The sequence below is a fragment of the Pogoniulus pusillus genome, chromosome 9 (assembly GCF_015220805.1).
Source record: "Pogoniulus pusillus isolate bPogPus1 chromosome 9, bPogPus1.pri, whole genome shotgun sequence".
NCBI lineage: Eukaryota > Metazoa > Chordata > Aves > Piciformes > Lybiidae > Pogoniulus > Pogoniulus pusillus.
Genome location: NC_087272.1, coordinates 20155980 through 20172983, shown reverse-complemented (window position 1 = coordinate 20172983; position 17004 = coordinate 20155980). Strand labels below are relative to the sequence as shown.

The following is a 17004-nucleotide window of genomic DNA, read 5'->3' as shown; positions in this document are numbered from 1 at the left end:
GACATGGGCCTTGTACCCGGTAAGCCATAAGCTAGGCACGTGGGCTTCTACAACCGCGTTACACAACCTGGGCCCTGCGCAGACCAGACTTTATGGTGCCAGGTCTATTACAGTATCACAGTATTATCAGGGTTGGAAGAGACCTCATAGATCATCAAGTCCAACCCTTTACCACAGAGCTCAAGGCTAGACCATGGCACCAAGTGCCACGTCCAACCTTGCCTTGAAGTGCCCCAGGGACGGCGACTCCACCACCTCCCCGGGCAGCCCATTCCAGTGTCCAATGACTCTCTCAGTGAAGAACTTTCTCCTCACCTCCAGCCTAAATCTCCCCTGGCGCAGCCTGAGGCTGTGTCCTCTTGTTCTGGCTCTGGCCACCTGAGAGAAGAGAGCAACCTCCTCCTGGCCACAACCACCCTTCAGGTAGTTGTAGACAGCAATAAGGTCACCCCTGAGCCTCCTCTTCTCCAGGCTAAACAATCCCAGCTCCCTCAGCCTCTCCTCGTAGGGCTGTGCTTGAGGCCTCTCACCAGCCTCGTCGCCCTTCTCTGGACACGCTCAAGCATCTCAATGTCCCTCCTAAACTGGGGGGCCCAGAACTGAACACAGTACTCAAGGTGTGGTGCACCAGATTTCATGTTTTGAGCTTTCAGTTTGCAAATGAAGTAGGTGATGTCTTCCAACAGCTGCAACTTCTGAAATTTCTGTCTCATCAAACACAAATATGCATACACAGCGAACTAAATTAAGGCTGCACCAGCATTACAAAGCTTTTAGGTATTTGACACAGCTTTTAGCTCAGCAGGAGGAATGAGCAGCATTTGTCTCTATTCAGCAAGGCCTCATCGTGTCAGCTGGCCTAGTTACACTGTCTTCAGGGGAATCTGACTTACAGTGCTGCCTTTGTCTATTCTCTTCATTAAAAACAACACAGAAAGCTCCCAGGGCAAAACAGCCTGTGATGTAAATATGAAACATGAGCTTTGTGTGGCCTATATGCTGCTTGGAGGCCTCTGAACTTTCCAAGACTTTCATTTTAGGAGCCAAAAATTCTGAAGAGATACCCTTTCTGCACATTTGCACAGACTTCCTCCTCACCACTGTACTACATTCAATAGCAGTAATAGGAACACTTGGCACCACGGGAACTGCAAATGCACAATGAGTCCTCGCTTTCAATATACCACATACCTGTACCACTTTTCCCTTTTGACCTACGCCCATCACAGCCTCTTACTCTGCTAAATGAACTTCTATTTCTGTATTGAATTCTGATGCCTCTGCCTTTGTCTGCAAGGCAGCTTTGCTGTAAATACTATTGTGAAACCACTGTCAAAAATAGTGACCATTTTGCCTAGTGTTCCCTGTTTGAACACAGGAACAATGGCAAATATTTTCCCCTGTCCTATTACTTCAGAATTTTTTAATTAGTTGAGTTTTCACACCCAGATGTTACTACATCTTCATTTGGTGTCGTGTTAGATATATTGGAATTGGGGTGATAATATGCCAGAGCATACCCCAGGTTATTGCCTCTTAGACTTGGGGCGTGAGGGTAAAATCCTCTGGTGATCTCCATTTGAAAGACTAGAGGCTTCCCAAGTTGTGGCATCTTCAACATTCACTTGTGCCAGACCCAAATTCTGTCATAACTTTCATATTTAGATTGCTATTTAGCAAATTTAAGCCTATTAGCATTAATACTGTTTGTGCCTAAAAAAAAACACCCAGAGAAACAAACAAACAAAACAAAAAAACAACAAAAAAACCCCAAACAAACAAAAAACATTAAAATTCTCTCAGTTCTAACAACAATAGGAAAAATACTTTTCTGGTGGTAAGAAGCAGGTAAAACCCTGATAGGTATTTATTTCCTTTTTATGAAGAATTACTTTTTATTTTGACAGTAAACATGATCCTGGATGGATTGTTACAGCCCTATGTGCTTGACTAGGATTCTTGCTCTCTTCCTATTTAGCAGGCTCCTGCACAAATTCCTGTTTCCTTCCATCATCACAAGAAACTGAAATTGCAGATGTTTGTAAATAGCTTCATCATTGCCTTTGTTCATTTAAGAAGTGCACTGACTAAATTGACATCTGAGACCTATCAAGTTCACCCATTTGTAGTCTTTTACATCAGACTGTCGAGTGTTTGCTCATTTTCATCCATAAAAGGTCAAGGGGTCTCAATGTGTCAAAGCTATTTTCTCTTACTTGACAAATTCAGAGCTGAAATTTTTTGCTGAAGGCTAAAGCTTTGCCACACACATTGAAAACCTTCAGCACTAATTTTAAGCCAATAAATCACAAGAAAATATCAAGCATGTAAATGACTAGCAAGGTCATGACTCAGCTTCAATATGAAGTGGCCAAGAAATAGGACAATAAAGAAAGTAAACAGCCTGCACAAAGATGTAAACTTGGTTGTTTGCTGAACAGATCAAAAAAATTCAGTAAATTCACTGCTGAACTGTTACTGAAGATGCAAACCACAAGCTTTGTACTGAAAGACACTTTCCTAAGTGGCAGTGATTCCTGATGGATGCTGAGATATTCCTCATGAATATTGACAGGTGTTTTACAAATAAAGAAAAATACCATGAGCACGTCTGTGTGTCCCTGAGCATGCAACATCCAAGTAATTTTCAAGGTTGAACCCTGGGGAGAGAATGGCACCTTGGATGTGCTTTGAGAGCATCATCATGAACTGAATGAAGAAATAAGCCCCATCTTAAACTAACAATTATGAGAACTTGCCACTGGATGTGGTGTTGCATGAGTTGTGACAATCTACATCCTAGGGGTATAAATACTTGCCAAAGTGATATGGCAGTCCTTAAAAGGGCTGGAGGAAAGCAGGCTGTAGCTCTATCGTTTACCAGCTGTGAACTGAGACATACCCACAAGGGTCAACAATTCAGGGATTACTGAATTATGGGCCCTATGGCTGAAAATGCAAACACTGAAAATACACCTATCATGGATGAGTTACAGGAATATCTCACTCACTTTTGACCTTGTGCAAAGCACGTCTCTTTATGTCAGGCATAGACTTATGTGCCTTGCCTCTTTAGAGATGAAATTATATCAAGAAATACAAAATTCCAGATAATTCCTTGAAGATCTGTAGAATTTCAGAAACTAACCATTTAATACAGCATACAGTTAGTTATTCATAAATGTGCCATTTGTAACTTCAAACACATTTGAAAACTTTGTTATTCTTTTGACTAGCTCTGTTTCTTTTTTTTTCAGGCAACAGGCTTATTAAGTCTGCTCTCAGATATAAAAAGAACAACCCTGCTTTTGGCTGAGAGCATCAAGCATAACCTAATTGACTTTATTTTGTTTTGTTCTTGATTAAAAATATAAAATTTAATAATTTGACATAATACTAACTAGAAAATTATTTACCAGTCTGAAAATTGTTTAATTGGAAAGTACTAATTCTATATTACATTTTTCTCTCACATTCTGAAGTGCAAATCTAAGCATGTTGTGGTTTTTGCGTTTATGGTACATGTAAAAATCCTCACTGTCCTTTTTTTCCCACTGCCTAGTCTTCCAGTGTTAATTGCTCATGTCAAGAGAGAAACCACACCACAATTCTTCTTCAGCCTTTGAAAACTTTTTAGATATTTTTAAAACAGCTTCCACAGTAAAAAAAAGTTTTAGAGAATTCTGTGTCTTCATCACAGAAACATGGTTAAGTAGAAAGCTTAAGAAAGGAATCTTGAGGCTTAAAAGTATACAAGAAGTGCATAATTTTTCTTAGTTACTTGCAGCTGCAAGATAGTTGACATGCCCAAAAGATCTGTCTAATGAAAGATGCTATCCTCAGCAGTGTTCCATAAAACAGGGTAAAAAACGGTATGCATTCACAAATCTTCCCTGCAATACCTTGCCAGTTCATATGGTCTGGATTATCACTGGTGAACTGTACTGAAGAGCATGGTTCAACAAGAGCATGTGCAGGATCCTGCACCTGGGCTGGATAAATCCTCACTATCAATACAGATTGGGGGATGAGGTGGTAGAAAGTAGCCCTGCAGAAAAGGAGTCAGGAGTGCTGGTGGATGAGAAGCTGGACATGGGCAGACACTGTGCACTTGCAGCCCAGAAAGCCAGTCACATCCTGGGCTGTATCAAAAGAAGCATGGCTCTGGTGAGACCTTACCTCGAGTGCTGCATCCAGGTCTGGAACCCTCAATATAGGAAGGACATGGACCTGATGAAGTGGATCCAGAGAAGGGCCATGAAAATGATCAGGTGGTTGGAACACCTCTGCTACAAAGACAGGCTGAAGGAGCTGGGGTCATTCAGCCTGGAGAAGAGAAGGCTCCAGGAAGACCTAATAATGACCTTCCAGTATATGAAGGGGATCTAGAAGAAGGATCGAGAGAGACTGTTTACAAAGGCCTGTAGTGACAGAACGAGGAGCAGTGGCTTCAGACTAGAGAGGAGTAGATTTAGATTGGATGTTTGGAACAAGTTCTTTACCATGAGGGTAATGAAACACTGGAACAGGTTGCCCAGGAAGGTGGTTGGGGCTCCATCCCTGGAGGGCTCTGGGCAATCTCATCTAGTGGAGGATGGCCCTGCTTACTGCAGAGGCAGTTGGACTAGATGACCATTGGAGGTCCGTTCCAACTCAGACAATCCTGTGATTCTTACAAAAGATTTCCTCTGTAGACTGGAATCCAAAGTACAAGGCTACTATTTTTTCTTGAAGAGGTGTCATTTCTTGCCTTCAAAAAAAGATGCCCCTACATTTAACCAAAAGCCAGCTGAAAAGGGAGGTATATTGGCATAAGATCAGTGCTAAAATATCTGCATTTGCATGGCCTCCTGGTGTTTTGGATTGTGAACAGAGTGACAGTAGCTTGCCTGTAAAATGCCAAGATGCACTTCTTTCTTTGATTTAAAGAGAAATTCCTATCTTTATGGAAATCTTTGGGAGGAAAAAAAAAACACAAACAAAAGGAAAAATAGTTTCTCTCTGAAATATAACAGCAAAAAGCCAAAGACCTCCAGGTTGTACCAGAAATCTGAAGTTCAGATATCTGATCAGGCGATTAATGCCAGAAAAGAAAAGAAAAGAACAACTCTGCATTTCAGAGAGGAAAAGCTCCATTGATGAACAGATAGTTTGCTTGCCCAAGGACAAATCAGAAATCTGTGCCAAGACCAGAAAAGTAGTCAAGACTGTATCAGATATCTGGGCTTTAATAGCAGACAGTCCTCTAGGTCTTACTCAATGTGATTACAGTACTATGTGAGAGCTTTCAAATGGGTATCTTCTCAAACCTTAGAAGTGTTAATATTTTATTTGCAGTAAATAAAATACACTTCCTACTGAATTTATTCAAACACTATAAAGAAAATGGCTAAAATGTAGTTTTATCTTGCTGTGAGTCAGATTCTATGGAAAGCAACAATATTCTCATCCATACTTTCTCTCCTTAAACTATCAAAGACATAGCGCAATGAGAAAAAAACATGACAGGAATGAGTCTTTAGCTTTGACTCATATGTCAGGGGTGAAAATAGTCAGGGATATTTGGTTGGTGGTGAATATATTCTTTAAAGTGGAGCACAGCAAATAATACAGACTGCAAAGTCTTTATCTTTCATGCTGCATTCTTTGTCTGGGGCAGAAAAGCAGTAGTTCATTGCTTGGGGCAAAGCCACAGTTGAGTACAAAGCCAGCTAAGTCCATCTGTCTTACATACAACAGACTGGCCAAGCTTGTAGCACAGCTTTACACCGTGGGATACAACTGAGAAGAAATACAGAAATGTAATACTATTCACTACTTGAAATTTGAAATTTTCTTGAATATAATTCACTCTTTTTTTTTTAAGTGTGTGAAATAAATGCATGTGTGATCAAGAATCAATGAACAAGATGAAAAAGTTGTAATAGGTTGGAAGAAGGTTCCTACCTTTAGCTGCCTGGCTATAGAACCATGCCAGTTCTGTCTCTATTTCCATTCTAGTAAATCTTACCATTTCTTTCCCTGAAATGACACAACTTCAAAAGATGAACAGGAACTTCTCTCTCAGGACCTGCTTCAGAATAAACAAGAAGAAAAGCAAAGGGGTTAAATATCTTATAAAACTGAAACAGGGCAGCACACAGAAATAAATACTTCATTAGAGAGACAAAGGAATTTGTCTATTTTTCTTCTATTTCTGTTTCCAAAGTGTCATGGGTTTTTAAAGAGAGCTGACAGAAATTAAACTCTCAAATCAAATTGGAGAGAAAATATAGAATTATATTGAGAGAGAGAGAAAAATACAGTGATAGATATTACAAAAACAATTACCATAGCAAACTCCCTTGTAGTTTTCCCCATCCCAAAAAAACCCTAAATCTAATACTCTCCAGTGCTCCATTCCTCCCCTCACTAATGCCTCTACCATCCAAAGAGGCCTAAACAAGCCTCTGGAGGCCCAGTGCTTATGTGTTCCCGATAAAGTGGCTCCCACCACACACAGGGCAGAAGGAGGAGGAAAGGAGAGCAAACTGACCTTGTTGAGAGTCTATAAAGAGATAGCAGAATTGTGGGATTGAATAACAATCTTCTAGTCCCCAGAAAAAAAAATTAACCCTATAGCCTCAACCTGGGACACCAAAGTAAATGTCAATCTTGCCTCCCTGAATTAGTGGAGTTTTAGGAAGAACTCACTGCAGCCTTGAAACCATGCCTTCACCCTGGAAAGCAGCAACTCGAAGTCAGGTTCTTGTGGGCAGAGGCCAATGGGATGAGATTTAACAAGGCCAAGTGCAGGGTTCTGCACTTTGGCCACAACAACCCCAAGCAGCGCTACAGGCTGGGGACAGAGTGGCTGGAGAGCAGCAAAGAAGAAAGGGACCTGTGGGTACTGGTAGATAGCAGGCTGAAGATGAGCCAGCAGTGTGCCCAGGTGGCCAAGAGATCCAATGGCATCCTGGCCTGCATCAGGAACAGTGTGACCAGTAGGACAAGAGAGGTTATTCTTCCCCTGTACTCAGCACTGCTCAGGCCACACCTTGAGTACTGTGTCCAGTTCTGGGCTCCTCAATTCAAGAGAGATGTTGAGGTGCTGGAACATGTCCAGAGAAGGGCAACAAGGCTGGTGAGGGGCCTGGAACACAAACCCTCTGAGGAGAGGCTGAGGGAGCTGGGCTTGTTTAGCCTGGAGAAGAGGAAGCACAGGGGGGACTTCATTACTGTCTACAACTACCTGAAGGGAGGATGTAGCCAGGTGGGGGTTGGTCTCTTCTCCCAGGCAACCAGCAACAGAACAAGGGGACACAGTCTCAAGTTGTGCCAGGGGAAGTATAGGCTGGATGACAGGAGGAAGTTCTTGCCAGAGAGAGTGATTTCCCATTGGAATGGGCTGCCAAGGGAGGTGGTGGAGTCACCATCCCTGGAAGTGTTCAAGAAAAGACTGGATGAGGCACTTAGTGCCATAGTCTAGTTGACTGGATAGGGCTGGGTGATAGGCTGGACTGGATGATCTTGGAGGCCTCTTCCAACCTGGTTGATTCTATGAGTCTATGATTAGCAATAGCTATTGACAGGCTGAAAAGCTCTAAAAACCCCACTTGATGTGGCATCAACAAGAGAGGTTTAGAGTTAGTAGCATTTGAGTGTGACAAAGTTCCTCTTTGGATCTACTGTTAAGTATTGAGAACTAAGCTGGATTGATGATCTTTTTCAACTTTTAGCTATACAGCTATTTACATATAATTGTAAGCAAATTCTGTGAATGCATCTTAAAATATTGTCTTCTTTTGCCACTTCAATATATTTACTTTTAAAATATATATAACACTATAGATTAAAATCAACCTACTACTATCATACACTAAGAAAATATTGAGTCAGCAAAATTATATCTTACCACTTGTTTTTTTTTGCAAATGGGGAAATGGTTCATTATTTTATACTGCAGTTAATTACACTATTTCAGGGTGTTATAGTTTTTTTGTTTCCTTGCAATTTTTCCCTCACTTCTTTCTCACATTATTTGTGCCTATCTTGACACAGGAGAGGTGTTTCCATAGTTGACCTCCCCATCCACATGCAGTCCAAATCTCATATTCCACTTGTTTATCCTAGTAGTCAGCTATTCCACAAAGTACCTTGTCTGGTGTATTTTAATTGCTTCTATTCTTTTTTTAAGATGTACTTCCACTTTCTGTGATTACCAGCATTTTCCTTAGCTTGATTTTGCTGTCTATCCTTACTGAGCCTGAAATATCACATGAATATGTTATATTCTATCTCCCATAAATACTATTTTCAGTCCTGGCAATCAATTTCCTTCATCTAATTTACTGGCAATCCTGTCAGTTTACCTTAACACTTTCCTGTTGCATATGTCTAAATATAGATGTCATTCCTGAGCAACCTCTAGCACTCCTCTTTCTCATGATCTTTAATGAAGTCTATAGTTCACAAAGGAACATATGAAAAAATGGGAGAAATTATATCCAAACCCTGTTAGCAGTTGCTACCATTCAAGAAGGCACCTGCAGAAAGACACTGCTAACAGTGTCATCTAGGCTAAACCCACACAGACTGAAGGAGCTACCAGATTTTCTCTGCATTTATCAGCTTTATTTCTCTCCAGATTCTAATCTTTTTGCCTCTTTTCTCTTCCCCATGGAATCACCTGTTCTTCTCAGCTTCCTTGAGAGTCAATATTCTGTTTTTGTGCTTACCCTGCATGTCCTTCAGCACAACAGTATCACTTCTCTAATGCATTTATCACTAAAAGACTTTTTGCCTTAGCTCTGGGGATACAAATTTCTTTCTGCCATGATAAGGTCTGTCATGCTTTTAGCAAGAGTATCTGCCAGTCCTGAACTACTTGCAATAGTTTTCACTTTTACTTGATGACATCTGCAGAATCAGTACTGTAATCTTCAGATTCCTTCATTTATGACATTTATCTTAATGCATGAGTAACTTCTCTTAGACGTCACCAAAACATAGTGCACCCTCAGCATGTTGTGTATGCTAAGATCTTCCAATCACTCTGCTTCCTTTCATTTCTGTTCTTGCTCCTCAGCACTTGATATTGTCTTTCATTTTATACACCAGCCCAAGGGTGAAAAAGAACATGATGCAAACACTATTAACATAGTCCTTGTGCTCAGGAGTGTGAAACTTTCTGCTTAGGTCAAATTTCTCTTCTTTTGAGCTACAGGAACAATTAAGTGTCCATCAGCTATGATCAGCTATTTCCCTCAGCAACAAGTTCTCTGTACAGTCACAAACACAGATCAAGCCCTGAAATCTTAGAAACTGTCACTTTACTACAGGAAAAGTGAGGCTCCATACATATCTAGGACAAGATCTTAAACAGTGTTTTTTCCTTTAAGTTGTTGGTTTCCCCCCCGCACCCCCAAGTCAGGCTTTTCACTTTAAGCTATTTAATATTGGATGCTTTCAGTCAATGATCAAAGCCAGGAATTTTATTTACTGTCACACTAATTATATTTTGTCAGAATCTGACAGGTTCTGCAATGAGAATTATTAGAAACTACAGCTAGAAAAATCTGGAAAAACACTATGCAAACAATCACAATAAAGAACTTACAAGGCTTTGTCTGAACGACGTAAATCCACCCACTCCTACTGCAACACTATCATATTTTTCATTGCACTGTGTATGGTGTTTGAGGGTAGTACTGGGACTGCAACTCACCTTGGATTACTTGTGCCTCAGCTGAACAATCATCTGCTGCTGGCTGATCCACTCACTGGCAGGCCAGCTGGCAACTTCAGGTGTCTCCTGTTGAGCTGAATATGTAGCTGATTCTTTTGTTCTTCATCTTTGCAACCCGAATGCTTATCAAAGCAAATATCAGTTTTTGGTCTCAAAGTCCAGGAAGTAAAATCCCTCTGACTGGATTCCCTTGTATCTCTTTGAAGAGAAGAGAAACTGAATAAAATCACAAAAAAAGCTATGTATCTTAAATTAGAAGGCTGAAGTTTCAGCCTAATCTTTGCATGTATTTGTCTGGCAATGGCTTTCTTAGCAGAACCTAAAAGCTTATCTCAGTGGATGGTACATTTTGCTGTAGCCCCCAGATTTTTTCATAGTGGGAGTCCACATACAACTATCAGCATGTACTAATTCTAGCTACTCTGGTCAACCAAGTAAGAGTTTATGACAAGCAATTCAGAAGCAGCAGCTTCTTAGAACACCTCTCAACTATGATAACTGCTAGTCCATTTAAAGCCAGCAGGACACAACAGCTTCATCACATAGTTTAGCTGCTCAGTTTAATGTTGGCCCTGAAATACAGCAAAAACTTTATATAGTTAGACATACATTTCAGTTGAGCACATAAAGTTATAGAACAAATCTCTAATCTTCATCAGCTACATGCTGTTCTGTGAGGTTTGACTTCAGCCTGAATTCACAAACACCCCTGCCTTGAACAGGTGTGCTGCGTTGAATTGCTTTTGTAGGCTTGCATGCTTTCAGAAAAGCAAAGCCAGAGCTTTTTTTCACTTATTAACTTCCTTAAACTTTTAAAATGAATGGAAAGCAAACTTACAATTTATGTAACTTGACACAAAAACATCACATGAAAACGTGCTAGATTCAAGTTTCTCTCTCTGTTACACTTGGGACAATTAAATAAAGTTCGTATCATGACAGCATCATAAAATCATAGAAGGAAGGCACATCTAGTTCAACACCCTCTGCAGTAAGCAGGAACATCACAGAATCGCAAAATGTCAGGGGCTGGAAGGGACCTCAAAAGGTCACCTAGTCCAAAACCCCTGCCAGAACAGGATCACATATACCAGCTCCTTTCTGAAACTATCTCTTGCTTTGTGATTCCCCCAACATGCTACAGAAGATTTAGCAGTTACCTTGGTTTCTATAGGAGCAAGTGTAAAGCAAGAGCCTTTCTGCATACCAATCCAAACTAGTAACTATAACCATTGAACACTGCCACTCTGCAAAAATATGCCATTATTTTTTTTTTTTTAATAACTGGTTCTTTGCATGGTCATGAAAAATATTACAGTCACAAACCCAGATCTAGCCCTGAAATCCCAGAAAATAGAAACTGTCACTTTACTACAGGAAAAGTGAGGATCCATACACATCTAGGACAAGATCTTAAATGATGTTTTTTCCTTTAAGTTGTTGGTTCCTCCCCCCTCCCGCCCTCCACCTCAAGTCAGGCTTTTCACTTTAAGCTATTTAATATTGGATGCTTTCAGTCAATGATCAAAGCCAGGAATTTTATTTACTGTCACACGAATTACATTTTGTCAGAATCTGACAGGTTCTGCAATGAGAAATATGAGAAATATGAGAAACTACAGCTAGAAAAACCTGGAAAAACACTATGCAAACAATCACAATAAGGAACTTACAAGGCTTTGTCTGAATGACGTAAATCCACCCACACTTACTGTAACACTATCATATTTTTCATTGCACTTTGTATGGTGTTTGAGGGTAGTACTGGGACTGCAACTCACCTTGGATTACTTGTGCCTCAGCTGAACAATCATCTGCTGCTGGCTGATCCACTCACTGGCAGGCCAGCTGGCAACTTCAGGTGTCTCCTGTTGAGCTGAATATGTAGTTGATTCTTTTGTTCTTCATCTTTGCAACCCGAATGCTTATCAATGCAAATATCAGTTTTTGGTCTCAAAGTCCAGGAAGTAAAATCCCTCTGAACGGATTCCTTTGTATCTCTTTGAAGAGAAGAGAAACTGAATAAAATCACAAAAAAAACTATGTATCTTAAATTAGAAGGCTGGAGTTTCAGCCTAATCTTTGCTCCTACCTCCCACCCTGCCATGCCATCATCACCTTCTTTAAGCAGCTGCTTGCCCTGGCCAGACCTCACATTATATAGTAAGTGGGTGTGACACCAGTAGGGTAGCAAACACCTATTGGCTGGTTCAGCTGCCTGTCTTGGCTGTGGCTGCTCCCAGCTGCTTGGGAAGTAAAACCCCCAAACCACAAGTTTAAGCCTAGCTGCACTCGGGATAGGACTTTGTAAATCTTAGTAAACATGCAGGAAAAGCAAAACTAATGAAACACTTCTGTTAAAACACTCTTGTCCAAGTAATTATCCCATCTACAAAGTTTCAGTCATGTGTAGTCTGTTAAAACTAATATTCCTCTGGAGAACTTGTGTGGCTTGTAGTCTCTGAATTCAGCTAAGAAATAAACAAAACTGAAAAAAAAAAAAACAAAGGCAATTGAGGAAAAGAAGGGAAGGAAATAAAACCAAACCATGCAAAAAAAAAAGAACAAACTTAAGCTGTTCCTTCACTGAACTCTTCAGCTAAAGGAGGATCATACTGTAATGAAAAAGTTCACATGCCACAGTGTAGGAAAGTTGTTACAAATCTGAACAGCTTTTGCACTAACATTTTATATAATGCTGCTCAGTGTCTCTCATGCCAGAAACAGTTCCAAGCCTGCTTTCCCAGGGCAGCCCTACTAGCCTATGCTGACACAGTCGTACTGCTCCTCATAGTTAATACATTGTTATGTAGAGTGACAGTGCTTTTTAAGCACATTGTCCCAGGTGGTAGCGCACGGAGAATGCCTTCTCCAGGAAATAACCCGTAACATTATTAATATGTTTCTGAGGGCAAAGGAAGGACCTCTCAGGATGATGCAGAAGGCTAGAGGAATAAGCAGCTGCATGATAGCTATCATAGCATATTTCTAAGAACATGTGATAATGACATCTTTTCAAATGCTATTAGACAAATTGACAATGCCATTGGTAGGCGTACAAGGAAGAAACATAATTAGAACAGAAGAAATGCTTGGTTTTATCAAAGAGTGAAGCCATGGGAGAAATGCTGGAAAAGATGCAGAGAGTGATCTGACAATGAGAACTATATACATAAAGTGACAGATAGGAAAAATTGGTTATAATGAAAGTCAAGTCAAATGATAATTGAGTTTTGAGAATTCTGAATGTGACTTATTGCAGAAAGCTTTTTGATGTTGGAAAATGTGTTTCCATTTAACAATCAACATCCATAATGCACATGACCACTTAAGTACATATGAGTTTAAGTATAACAATCCTAATTTAAAATTATCTAAACTATGTAGAGAGACTTCATTTTGGAGTTTTGCCTTCTGAGTTGGCTGGGGGAAAAAAAAACAAATTTGGCAAATGTTTCATGATTTTCAGAGATATGTTTAGCTCCAGGGGATGCCTTTGAAAAATGACAACTGCTGGGAACACAACAAACCCAAGGTGAGGATTTACATTTAGAAAAGGTGGGTGTGGTATTTAGAGAGCATTGATAGAATATACAGATAAAATCAAGATATATGTATCTGTGTTGAAGTATCTCTTCATTCAGCTATTGCCTTCATCTTTTTTTTTTTATCTGATAGAAGGCCAGGGAAAAAAATACTGCCCTTATTTGAAGGGTAGCACATTTTTTTCACCTTACAAAGTCATATTTTTTTTTAATATAAAGAACTTAAAAGCTACATTTTTGCCATTTAATTGATAAAAAAAGTTATTTAAATGTAAGTTACTTTATTTAATAATATAATTTCAGCTTCACAAATAGGCAAAATCAGTATTTAGTAAGGAAGTCAAAAGGTTAAATTTTTACCAGCATCCAGAGAGATTATACAAGTCCTTGCACATTTGTTAGTTTGAGTTCTTTTTTAACTCTCTTCCCAGATTTCAGTCAGTTCACATGTATATTAAGTTTTGTTGTGTTTGGCACACATGTGTATGATTCTTGGCAGAATCATACACCAGAGACTGTCAAGCTTTTAAAACAATTATTGTTTAGATTTATCTCCTAGATTCAGAGATTAGTACTTTATCAGGGTAATTCACCAGCTTCAGGGCAGTGTCTCTTTCAGACTGCCTCATAGAACATCACATTTAGAAGTGTGAAAGATTTGTATGCTTGAAATTTGGAATAGTTTATTGCTATTCCACAAGGTGCCTAGAGCCTTCAGTTAAGACTCAGCCCTAGCACACATAATTGCATAGCTGTTTACCAGTACTTTATGGCTTGGTGCTTGTTCTTTGTTATAATGAGGTTGGGAAAAATTTCTGCTCCAAAGAAACCCCATGAAAACTCTGTAAGGAAACAAATCCTTCTGTCTCATATGTCCTCCACAGCAATGGTAAATATCCACAACCTGGATCTGCAGGTAAACAAGACTTCTAATTTTGTTATATAACTTCTTAATTACGGCCATGGAGACAAAGACATGGCTTTCATGTAACATACACATTGTATTTTATTCCTCTGTCCTGCTCAACATTAAATGTTCCATGTGATATGCCACTCTGATGCTCTCAAATGCCAGTCTTTACACCTGAACTTCATAACTCCCTCCTACCCCCTATAGCTGATCTCTTTGTACATGACTGTTGTGAAAACCACATCTCATAACAGTCATTACTAGGTGCATGTATTTGTCTGGCAATGGCTTTCTTAGCAGAACCTAAAAGCTTATCTCAGTGGATGATACATTTTGCTGTAGCCCCCAGATTTTTTCATAGTGGGAGTCCACATACAACTATCAGCATGTGCTAATTCTAGCTACTCTGGTCAACCAAGTAAGAGTTTATGACAAGCAATTCAGAAGCAGCAGCTTCTTAGAACACCTCTCAACTATGATAACTGCTAGTCCATTTAAAGCCAGCAGGACACAACAGCTTCATCACATAGTTTAGCTGCTCAGTTTAATGTTGGCCCTGAAATGCAGCAAAAACTTTATATAGTTAGACATACATTTCAGTATGTGAGGTTTGACTTCAGCCTGAATTCACAAACACACCTGCCTTGAACAGGTGTGCTGCGTTAAATTGCTGTTGTAGGCTTGCATGCTTTCAGAAAAACAAAGCCAGAGCTTTTTTTCACTTATTAACTTCCTTAAACTTTGTTTAACTTTTAAAATGAATGGAAAGCAAACTTACAATTTATGTAACTTGACACAAAAACATCACATGAAAACGTGCTAGATTCAAGTTTCTCTGTTACACTTGAGACAATTAAATAAAGTTCGTAACATGACAGCATCTTAAAATCATAGAAAGCAGTGGGTTGGAAGGCACATCTAGTCCAATACCTTCTGCAGTAAGCAGGAACATCACAGAATCGCAAAATGTCAGGGGCTGGAAGGGACCTCAAAAGGTCACCTAGTCCAAAACCCCTGCCAGAACAGGATCACATATACCAACTCCTTTCTGAAACTGCTATCTCTTGCTTTGTGATTCCCCCAACATGCTACAGAAGATTTAGCAGTTACCTTGGTTTCTATAGGAGCAAGTGTAAAGCAAGAGCCTTTCTGCATACCAATCCAAACTAGTAACTATAACCATTGAACACTGCCACTCTGCAAAAATATGCCATTATTTTTTTTTTTTTAATAACTGGTTCTTTGCATGGTCATGAAAAATATTACAGTCACAAACCCAGATCTAGCCCTGAAATCCCAGAAACTAGAAACTGTCACTTTACTATAGGAAAAGTGAGGCTCCATACACATCTAGGACAAGATCTTCAATGAAGTTTTTTCCTTTAAGTTGTTGGTTCCTCCCCCTCCCCCCCTCCGCCTCAAGTCAGGCTTTTCACTTTAAGCTATTTAATATTGGATGCTTTCAGTCAATGATCAAAGCCAGGAATTTTATTTACTGTCACGCGAATTATATTTTGTCAGAATCTGACAGGTTCTGCAATGAGAAATATGAGAAACTACAGCCAGAAAAACCTGGAAAAACACTATGCAAACAATCACAATAAAGAACTTACAAGGCTTTGTCTGAATGACGTAAATCCACCCACTCCTACTGCAACACTATCATATTTTTCATTGCACTGTGTATGGTGTTTGAGGGTAGTACTGGGACTGCAACTCACCTTGGATTACTTGTGCCTCAGCTGAACAATCATCTGCTGCTGGCTGATCCACTCACTGGCAGGCCAGCTGGCAACTTCAGGTGTCTCCTGTTGAGCTGAATATGTAGCTGATTCTTTTGTTCTTCATCTTTGCAACCCGAATGCTTATCAATGCAAATATCAGTTTTTGTCTCAAAGTCCAGGAAGTAAAATCCCTCTGAACGGATTCCTTTGTATCTCTTTGAAGAGAAGAGAAACTGAATAAAATCACAAAAAAAACTATGTATCTTAAATTAGAAGGCTGGAGTTTCAGCCTAATCTTTGCTCCTACCTCCCACCCTGCCATGCCATCATCACCTTCTTTAAGCAGCTGCTTGCCCTGGCCAGACCTCACATTATATAGTAAGTGGGTGTGACACCAGTATGGTAGCAAACACCTATTGGCTGGTTCAGCTGCCTGTCTTGGCTGTGGCTGCTCACAGCTGCTTGGGAAGTAAAACCCCCAAACCACAAGTTTAAGCCTAGCTGCACTCGGGATAGGACTTTGTAAATCTTAGTAAACATGCAGGAAAAGCAAAACTAACGAAACACTTCTGTTGCTATTAAAACACTCTTGTCCAAGTAATTATCCCATCTACAAAGTTGCAGTCATGTGTGGTCTGTTAAAGCTAATATTGCTCTGGAGAACTTGTGTGGCTTGTAGTCTCTGAATTCAGCTAAGAAATAAACAAAATTGTAAAAAAAAAAAAAAAAAAAAAAAAAAAAAAAAAAAAAAAACCCCAAACAAACCCACACAAAGGCAATTGTGGGAAAAGCGGGAAGTAAATAAAACGAAACCAAGCAAAAAACCCAAACTTAAGTTGTTCCTTCACTGAACTCTTCAGCTGAAGGAGGACCATACTGTAAAGAAAAAGTTCACATGCCACAGTGTAGGAAAGTTGTTACAAATCTGAACAGCTTTTGCACTAACATTTTATATAATGCTGCTCAGTGTCTCTCATGCCAGAAACAGTTCCAAGCCTGCTTTCCCAGGGCAGCCCTACTAGCCTATGCTGACACAGTCGTACTGCTCCTCATAGTTAATACATTGGTATGTAGAGTGACAGTGCTTTTTAAACACAT

The 17004-nt window shown here is 39.8% G+C and overlaps 1 long non-coding RNA gene across 1 annotated transcript; it reads right to left on the bottom strand.

Annotated features, from left to right (window-relative positions):
• Positions 1-9636: 9636 nt before the first annotated feature.
• Positions 9637-16114, bottom strand: LOC135178452 (uncharacterized). The gene is made up of 3 exons (XR_010303538.1): positions 15904-16114; positions 11509-11727; positions 9637-9925 (listed from the first exon to the last, which is right to left on the bottom strand). It is a non-coding gene; the product is annotated as an uncharacterized LOC135178452 (long non-coding RNA).
• Positions 16115-17004: the final 890 nt, after the last annotated feature.